This window comes from Parasteatoda tepidariorum, chromosome 8 (genome assembly GCF_043381705.1).
Source record: "Parasteatoda tepidariorum isolate YZ-2023 chromosome 8, CAS_Ptep_4.0, whole genome shotgun sequence".
NCBI classification, from domain to species: Eukaryota; Metazoa; Arthropoda; class Arachnida; order Araneae; family Theridiidae; genus Parasteatoda; species Parasteatoda tepidariorum.
In genome coordinates, this window is record NC_092211.1 from 25197990 (window position 1) to 25207102 (window position 9113).

The following is a 9113-nucleotide window of genomic DNA, read 5'->3' on the forward strand; positions in this document are numbered from 1 at the left end:
AGAATGAGAAGTTCGTCGTTTGAGAGTTAGTAATAGAGAGTCGAATAGTTCCTGCGAAATTGAACTTTAAAAATGCCGAATATTTAAAGCTCGATTTCTCAGGTACTGTTTGCTTTTTTTTTGAGCGATTTTGCTTCAATTTCGTACTGTGCCATTTGAAATTACATTCTTTTAAAATTATAAAAAAAAGTTGTACACCTTACGACTTAAAAGATTTCTGGCCATTTATTATTCACAAAATAATAAATATTTACTGAAAGTTATTTTTTGCAGTTATTATTTATCTTTGGATAAAAGAATTCTATAATTTTGAGCTATAAATTTTCAATTCGTTAATGAAACCTTTGAGATGCGGCGAAGAACGCAAAAAGTAAAATTAACATAAAGGGGTTCAAACTTTGGACAGCTCTCTTGACCAAAGTATTTGGAACCATATTTTCCAGATTGCGGCTACTTCCTCTATTTTGAGGGACGGAAAGCCGAATATGGAGAAAAAAATTTACGGTTATGCAAAGAAAGTACGTTTTTATATCTGATTTCGTAACTTAGAATATCGTACGCACTATTTAATTGGCATATTTGAAGTCACCCCCTCAAGCCATTAAGATCGAGTCCTAGAACCAAAAGATCTGATCATTACATCAAAAACTATTGAAAGAGCTTCGTTTATTTTGTGAGCACTGTTTATCTCAGAAGCTACGGTACCATTTAAAATTGTAACACGAATAAAAATTATTTATCTTGAAAAAATGATAAAGTCTGTGGTTCAAATATATTTGACAGATTTTATTTTAAATATTCATTGTATCACATATTAGGTCACTTTTTTCACAAGAAAAGAATAAGAATAAATATAAAATGAAATAAATAAAAAAATAAAATAAATGAAAAAAATAAATAAAAAAATAAGATAAATTTTAAGAAAATGAATAAATAATAAAAATAAATAAATACATGCTTAAATTTGATGGCAACTTAATATAAATTCCCATCTGAACAGGAAAGTTTATGATGCCATTTCGAAGAGTCGCCTGAATACGAACTATTTCGCTTGCTATATTGAAAAATCGCAAGGGCCGCCACAGCTGTTTTGGGCCTTTAACTTAGAGTTACATTTTGTCTTAAGTCTAATAAGATTAAAATAGTTGAAATTACGACAGGTTGCACAAAAATGTACAAGGGTGTACGAAGAAATGAAAAAATTAACATTCGTCAATTAGTTCGAGAATTATTAATAGTTAAACCACCATGTTAAGCCGATCTGTTTCTCCCTGAAATGTAAATAGGGAATCAAAATTTGATCTGCTGAATGATCTATTTTTACTTGCGAACTTAAAGCAATGTTTATTTCGAAATTCCAATTTGTTTTGAAGCTATTGTAAATTCAAAATCTTTTCCCGTATCTTTTCCAGCATTAATTTTTTATCTATTGCTGTAGATAGCAAGATCGTAAGTTGTCTGGTATAAATCTTAACATTTATGTTGCCATTTATAAAAAAAAGAACTTAAGCGATAAAAATTATTCCTTAATAGAAATGTTATAAGTCTCGACAACGTACAAAATCACTACTCATTTATTTCTTACAGAGTCAAACAATCTGCATTCCATAGGTTCATTTTTTTCTTTTCAAATAGAGATGATTATTTTTCAAATCCAGGTAATCGTTCATATAGTTTCACTTAAAATATTACAAAAAATTTCTTACATAAAGCTACAATAATTGTATATTTTAAAAATAAATTGTTTTAATGAAAAATATTGACGTTTAAGGAAAAGAAAAACGATAAATGAGAAGCAATTGCAGGGGATGTGAGCGGAGCGAGTAGAGGCCATAGCCTTTTTATATATTTTTAAAAAAAAGTTTCATGGTGAGGATATTTTTAATAATTTTTTTAAGTTGCCACTGTAACACTACATATTAGGGCACCTATTGAAGAGCAGAAAGGGTTAAACTTGCTCGTCAGAATCAATGATTGCTGAATCATTTAATAAATGACACAATTAAAACTCATTTACTAAGATGTTTAAAAAACCCAGGAAGCCAGCACATATTTTTTTTAAAAAACTAATTAGCCATTTTATTATTACAATCATTGCAGAATGGTTTAGGGTAGAATGGTGTAAGGAGTACAAGGGCTATATTTGGTAACACGCAAATTCAATAATTGTAAAACAATAAAAACAAACAATATGATGGTACATTATTTATTGGGCTGCCCTATATGCCTTCCATTCTGATACGTTGCCTTCCATCACACACAATCTAAATTATTCTGAATGATTAAGGTCTCATATATTGGTCAGGCAGAAATTCATATCAACATATTAGTTCATATTTTCAGAAGAAAAAAAAAGATAAGCTTTTGATACTTTACTGACTTTTTCGAAAAATGTAAATTTCATGACTAAAGAACAAGGTGTCATTTTAATTAAATACACAAATAGAAACTTTTGAACTCAAAAAAAGTAAGAACTTTGCAAGGCAAATATCTTTATATTATTATTATTTTGTGCAATGCTTTCTTACAAGCTTAATTCGTCTGCTACTTTCTTGGATTTCAGACGAATTTAAAAGAGTGACATATAAAAGTCATATAAAAGAATGACATAAACAGAAATTACTCATATTAAAACATAAAATATCCTTGCGTGTACATTTATTAATTTCTCCATTTAATTACTTTATATTAAGAATTTTTTTTTTAAATTAACACTTTTTCTTACTGTTATTCTCATAAAAATTTGCCTTTCAGATGCAAAGTATTTGGTAGAATATGGCAGGAAAGGAGATTAACTATTTCGAAATATAAAATATCCGGTGATAATTTTGATAAATTTTTTGAGCCTATTTTACATCTTCAAGTAAAAAAAAAATTCTCCATAACAAAATTTTTTTATTTTTGACTGCTATATTCATAAAAATTTACTTTTCATAAGCAAAGTGTAGAAAGTATTTTAAAGAGCGACACGAATAGACAGTAGGACAATTTTTCATAAAAAAAAAGAAAGCTAATGCTTGATTGTTACTTTTATAAAATTTCTAATCACCGAAACAAAAATTGCGGCACCATTGTAGAAAGTGACACAATTCAACTGGATCACAAAAAAAGTAGAATAGTTTTGAACAAATTTATTATTCTGTATCACTACGTATTAAAATACTTTTATACGAAAATAAATAAATAAATAAATCATGGTTATGTTAGACTGATACTTTCATAAAAATTTTCTATTAAGAAGTGAAGTTTAGGTGATATTTTAAAGAGGAACACGAAAAAAAAAATCTAAAAATATTAAAAGTTCCTTCATGCGAATACTATTATTCAAAACAATATTCTATTTATTGTATCATAAAATCTCCATCATGCGAATACTATTATAAAAAACAATATTCTATTTATTGTATCATAAAAGCTCCATCATGCGAATACTATTATAAAAAACTATATTCTATTTATTGTATTATAAAAGTTCCATCACGTGAATACTATTATTAAAAACAATATTCTATTTATTGTATCATAAAAGCTCCATCATGAGAATACTATTATTAAAAACAATATTCTATTTATTGTATCATAAAAGCTCCAATATTTTTATTGTATCATTACATAAGAGGCCATTTTAAGCAAAAAATAACACAGAAAAAATGTTTATGGTAACAGTTTTTTAGAAACACGGATATAAAAAAATAAAAAGTTCGACACTGCATATATTTTTATTAAATTCTTTCTTTTTTTTTGTTTATTTAATCTATACGCATTAGCTCTTGTTTTTATTGCATTTTCTAAAAAAATTTTCAATTCAGAAGCAAAAATCGTGCCGTTGTTACTTAATTTCGAGACATATGTAGCAACCTATTTTCTCAAAAAATTACGGGTTCGAAGAAGGGTAATTTTAATTTTTCACAGTAAAAACACTCTTGCACCGACCACAGTGCTGACGTGAAGGTTCTCGTGGTCTTCCTCTCCATGTAACGCAAATGCGGGTTAGCTCCATCAAAAAGTTCTCCACGAAGGCAAATTTCTCTCAATACTCGATCCAGGAGTTCCCCTGTCTTCTAGATTGGGTTCAAAATTACAAGACTATGGAGTTGAACATTATAATGTTCAACTCCATAGTCTTGTAATTTTTGAACTAGTATATTGAACAACTATAGTTGTCGTAAACCCATAAAATTGGGTCGGCTGTCATAAAAAAATATATAAAAAGTAAAAACGCCCTTATTTGACTGTTACTTTAAAGATTTATGTTTTGAAAGTTAATTGCATACCTGCCAACTTTCACTCTTTCCGAGAATGGATTTTCCAAGTGGTAGTAAAACAATTACCAAAAAACAATCTGATTCAAAACTATATTTATATTTTGATTATGATGAAATTCACTTTCGTATGGGTAATTATGCTTTTATATATTTATTGTAATTATTTATATATAGTAGTGGTCAAACTCATTTATAATTATCATTATAATTCAAAAAGTTAATTGGAGTAACACGAGTATTGCTTCCACTTTAAATATGNCTTTTTCTTACTGTTATTCTCATAAAAATTTGCCTTTCAGATGCAAAGTATTTGGTAGAATATGGCAGGAAAGGAGATTAACTATTTCGAAATATAAAATATCCGGTGATAATTTTGATAAATTTTTTGAGCCTATTTTACATCTTCAAGTAAAAACATTTTTATGTAACAAAAATTATTTATTTTGGCTGCTATGTTCATAAAAATTTACTTTTCATAAGCAAAGTGTAGAAAGTATTTTAAAGAGCGACACGTATAGACAGTACGACAATTTTTCATAAAAAAAAGAAAAAAACAAAAAAGAAAAGAAAAAGCTTACGTTTGATTGTTACTTTTATAAAATTTCAAATCACCGGAACAAAAATTACGACACCATTATAAAAAGTGACACGATTCAACTTGATCACAAAGAAAGCATAATAGTTTTGATCATATTTATTACTAAGTGCAAATATGTTTAATAATTTTTCAAGGATCCCATTCTATCACTTAGGACACTTTTTAAAATTAAAAAAAAATGCGTTTGTTTTTAAAAAACGTTTTATAGAAACTACTTATCTAAAGAAAAATCCATAAGTGTATTACTACGTATTCTGCGCCACTACGTATTAAAATACTTTTATACGAAAATAAATAAATAAATAAATCATGGTTATGTTAGACCGATACTTTCATAAAAATTTTCTATTAAGAAGTGAAGTTTAGGTGGCATTTTAAAGAGCAACACGAAAAAAAAAAATCGAAAAATATTAAAAGTTCTATCATGCGAATACTATTATTAAAAACAATATTCTATTTAGTGTATCATAAAAGTTCCATCATGCGAAAACTACTATTAAAAACAATATTCTATTTATTGTATTATAAAAGTTCCATCATGCGAATACTATAATGAAAAACAATATTCTATTTATTGTATCATAAAAGTTCCATCATGCGAATACTATTATAAAAAAACAATATTCTATTTATTGTATCATAAAAGTTCCATCATGCGAATACTATTATTAAAAACAATATTCTATTTATTGTATCATAAAAGTTCCATCATGTGAATACTATTATTAAAAACAATATTCTATTTATTGTATCATTACATAAGAGGCCATTTTACGCAAAAAATAACACAGAAGAAATGTTTATGGTAACAGTTTTTTAGAGCCACGGATATCAAAAAATAAAAAGTTCCACACTCTATATATTTTTATTAATTTCTTTCCTTTTTTGTCTATTTAATCTATACACATTAGCTCTTTTTATTGCATCTTCTAAAAAAAATTTCTATTCAGAAGCAAAAATCGAGTCACTGTTATTTAATTGAGAGACATACGTAGCAACCTATTACATATCTCAAAAAATTACGGGTTCGAAGAAGGGTAATTTTAATTTTTCACAGTAAAAACATCCTTGCACCGACCACAGTGCTGACGTGAAATATCCTCAGTGGTAGACGGATTATGGGTTAGAGTCCCCTTGCAGTCAGGCTAACCGTGGGAGGTTCTCGTGGTCTTCCTCTCCATGTAGCGCAAATGCGGGTTAGCTCCATCAAAAAGTCATCCCCGAAGGCAAATTTCTCCTAATACTCGATCCAGGAGTTCCCTTGTCTTCTGAATTGGGTTCAAAATTACAAATCTATGGTGTTGAACATAAGTAGTCGTAAACCCAATAAATTGGGTCGGCTGTTATAAAATAAAATGTAAAAAGTGAAAATGCCCTTATTTGAATGCTACTTTAAATATTTATGTTTTGAAAGTTAATTGCATACCTGCCAACTTTCACTCTTTCCGAGAATGGATTTTCCAAGTGGTAGTAAAACAATTAACGAAAAACAATCTGATTCAAAACTATATTTATATTTTGATTATGATGAAATTCACTTTCGTATGGGTAATTATGCTTTTATATATTTATTGTAATTATTTATATATAGTAGTGGTCAAACTCATTTATAATTATCATTATAATTCAAAAAGTTAATTGGAGTAACACGAGTATTGCTTCCACTTTAAATATGAAACTAAAATCTTCCGGGAAAACCGGAAGAGTTGGCAGCTATGTAATTGAGAGTTGCAATTTTAAGGATTGACGCCAAGAGAAACTACTTTCACTCTCACAACATTACTTTTCGGAAGTAATGCTCACACTATCATTCAATAAGTTACACAATCCGACGCTCCTTATCATGAAAAATCTAAGCATCCGAGGTGATTCTTTTATTTTTAATATAAATTTTTTGATGAAAAAGTAATCGCGATTCGAAACGTTAGTGCTGCCATCTAGTTGCGTACTTATGAAATAATTTTCAGAGAAAGTTATAAAATATGTAAGCAGATGTTTCTTTTATGTCTTAATTTCCTTTCTTTTTCGAATTTTAAATTGGACATACATACATTTAGAGACCAAAATTGCAAACTCATGTGGAAAAACGTTGTTTTCATTTCTTTTCCAATCATTTACTTTTTTAATTTTCCTTTGGTATTATAAGTTTAAATTATAATACCAATAATTTAAAATTATATAGAAAATACATTTTAAAAAATCACAAATTTATAATGAAAAATAGATATTTTAATTGAAAAGTCAAAATGAAAGTTCAAATGGAGGAGCAGAGGAAGAAAGCATAGTCTAACATAACACACGCCTCTATTATGTACATAATACAGGCGAGAAAGGAAAGGGATTTCTTTTGTTAACCTTTCAGTTTCATATTTAAAAAAAAAAAAAAAAACATACTTTTAAATTTTAATGACTCTAAAGCTAATTCGAAGTTTTTAAAAAGCTCAAATGTTCTATTACCTTCAATCATAAGAGCACGTTTTTACAAAAAAAATTATACTTTTATCGCAATTTGTTCTTTCTTTGCATCGAAAAAACCAGAAAGCTGAAGAAAAAATTTAAAATTGATTCGAAACTAATCTGAAATTCAAACAAAGTGAGAAGGGGTTTACATTTTTAAGTGATTCAACTCATGACTGTTAAAAAATTATCATTTTTCAACTAACTGGACTTTTGCTAAACTGAATTACGTGGTGCTAAAAAAATTTCTTTCTCATAAAAGAACTCAAAAACTAATTATCTCAAGCATAACATTTTGATATCCGATGTTCTTTAAAGATGTCTCAAGAAATACACTATAATTAAAAATATTGTAATTCGAAGTAAAACAATTACTTTCTAATCGGGATTATTTAACAAAATTAAAGTTGCAATTAACATTTTATGTAATCGTGATTATTATTAATCAAATATTGTAATTGTAATTTAAATTAAGCTTAGACGTGATCATTAATCATAGGGTATTATAATTCATAGTTGTCATCACGATTATAGGCGTAACCGTAAATTTATATTGCTTATAATCACAGTTAAAATTGTAGTTGGTAATCATGAATACTCCTATTTAGTCACATTTTCCCCAATTATGCCACAAATCGTTCCATTTTTAATAGGTTTGATCGATGTTTTAAAAAAGGCAATTTTTTTTTTCAATTCAGAAAATAATAATAATAATAAAAATAAATGAATACATAAAAAATAAAAAAACAATAAGTAATTATTAAAATTTACTTTCTGCGTGTTTCGAGGGTTAGAAATCCAAATCCGTCAAATAATAGATGCGTTTTTTAGAGAAAATACACTTTTGTGACTGATTTCGTAATTTAAAGTATTGTCTACACAAATTAATTAGCGTATTTGCGATTACCTCTTTGAACCATTGAGTCCTTGTAAGCTAAAATCCGATGGTTAGATCAAAAGTTATTCAGGGTAATTCGCTTTTTCCCACACTGTACGTAGTATATAGAAATTTTTTTTTAAATAATTAACACCATTAATTAATTTTTTTTCTGCACAAAAAATAATTTCTATATAGTAGATTTTATTTTTTAAGCATTTTTCTCTTATTAATATTTTATTTTAAGAAAGGAAAACAAAAAAATAAAAATTTCGATTACAGTACAAACGATTACATCAGGTTCAAATTAGACCAAAATTATATTAGACACAAGCGTTTAGTTAAAGAAGACCTAATAATTCCTGGATTTTCTAAGAAAAGTTAAGACACTGTGTGAAGAACGTATATTTATTTTAATTTATAGCAGGCATTTAAATTGTGCATTATTAAAACTAAAATCTCCGGTTTCTAGCTATAACAAAAATCAAATTCCTGCATAGGTAAAATTATATAAAAATTAATCAATTTAAACAAAAAATTTGCGAGTTTGATCAGGTTATAAACCACTTAAATATTTAGTTAAAACAATACTCAGAATAAAGAGAAATAGTTCATTTTAGTTATAGTTATAGATTATTTTATTAATACTCAGAATAAAGAAAAATAATTTTTTTTAGTAAGCAAACACTCGTAAAAAAATTTTTTTGTGGATAAAAGTCGCATTTAAAGGTACTTCATTATATTTCATAACCGACGTTGAACAGCCGATTTAATTATGCGTTTACGACTATCAATATTCAACTTCGTAGCTTCGTCGTTTTGAACCTAATTCAGAAGACAAAGGAGCTTCTTGATTAAGCATTGGGAAAAACTAGCTTTCGAGGAGGACTTTTTGATGAACCCATCCCACAATTGC